Source organism: Egretta garzetta, unplaced genomic scaffold (assembly GCF_000687185.1).
Source record: "Egretta garzetta isolate BGI_Z169 unplaced genomic scaffold, ASM68718v1 scaffold158, whole genome shotgun sequence".
Lineage (NCBI taxonomy): Eukaryota > Metazoa > Chordata > Aves > Pelecaniformes > Ardeidae > Egretta > Egretta garzetta.
The window spans coordinates 2,763,238-2,764,987 of record NW_009260430.1 but is presented as its reverse complement, the minus strand read 5'-3'; positions in this window follow the sequence as shown (position 1 = coordinate 2,764,987).

Sequence of the window (1,750 nt, the reverse complement as noted above, 5' to 3'; positions counted from 1 at the left end):
CTACAGGATAAATATTTTGAAAAAGTGATAGGTGGGTTTGAAGGAAGCCAAATCAACATAAGACCTACATAACAGACAACAACTTAAAATGATGAAAGCCAGTCTGTTAGACTTTAAAAAAATATTAGACAATAATAACAATAGCAATATAGCCTCATAGCTACATTCAGAACTAGTTGGAACGAAAATAAGTAAGCGTTTGAGAGCTATAGACTGAGTGGTTTCAGTAACATAGGAGAAAAAAAATAAAGAACACTACTGTAAGTAAGGGTCTCTGTTCGTAACAAAAGCGATATTAGGAATGTAGGAAGGGAACTGAGGAAAACCAGAAGAGTTCAGAGCATAGAGGGGACAATGGAAGAGATGACAGAGAAGCATTAAAGACAACCAAAGGGCAAAATAAGAGGTATAATGGAATGTAAAATAAGGGCTATAAAGCAATTAAGAGCTGTTACCCCCAAATTGGCTAATATATTCTTTTGAGACCTCTGTGGTCATAACATCAGCTACAGACAAGTATGTACCCTCCTCAGCCTTGCTCCAGAAGCTGTGAAGTTGTGCAAGTGTGGTGCTGAGTGAGCACAGGCTCCTGAGATGCTGGGAGTGTTAATCTGGAGTCAGTTCCATGGTAAAGAGGCAGCTCTGCACGTGGTAATGTAGAGAAACGCCAAGGCATGCACGTTCCACGAGTTGTTCTCTACATCAGTTACTTCTTGATCAGCTGCAAGTTTTTAATCCCCATTTTTTAAGAGAACTTAAATGAAAAATATTAAAGGTATTGTCCTGAGCCTGTAAAGATTACAGTATACACATGCAGGATTCCAAGTTTAAAAAAAAGATTAAGAGGTTGTTAAATCACTATGGAATGCAAGGTAGTTTTTTAATGCAAAAGTAAATTGAGAGAAATATTAGCTTAGAAGTTACACATCATAAATAGTCAGAAGAAACCTTCTAGGTGATACATGCAACAGAAGACAAGTGTAAATTATGACTCCCTGGTGGTTTTCTTAGGAAATCTTCTGAAATCTAAGTATATAGAATAAATTGTGTTAGTATGTAGGATATATTTCTGACCCTCTTGATATCTGTTGCCTTACTGCTGCACAAATATTTTGTGTAAGTTTTATTTGACTGATGTGCAAACATGTATCACTGATTTAAATTAAAATAGTAATAACATCACTTTGTAAAAAAAAAAAAAAGAGACAGGCAATATATATTTTTCTTTAAATATTTAATACAGCTATTTGCAATGTAGTTCAACCACAGATGTTTAGAGTGTTGTTTTCTCCTAGAAACTCCTACTGAAGTCTAACACCACAGACAAATAGGACTAAGATCAAAACAGGCAATCTGATCCCCAAATAATTTCTGACTGTAGCCTGGATCAGACAAAAGGGGTTATTCTGTACACACAGACCCAAAACATAGATTCAAAGTGAAATTTGAAGTGATTTATCTGAAAGTCAGTTAAATAACCTATAAAAATTATTAAAGAAAGACTTCTTAAAAAATAACATATGCTAAAAATCCAAAAATTTACATATTGCATTTTAGCAGATTCAGTAAAATAATTCCAAATCTCACATATAAAAGGAGAAATCTTATCCACAAAGTTTTTAGTATTATAAAGGAAAATATGCTTTCATTACAGTAGTTTCCTGAGTGTAAAAAAAAAAAAAAATTGTCAAATTTTACATTATAAGAGTGTTTACATTCACCTTGAATTTCAGGAAGGTATCTGAAAATA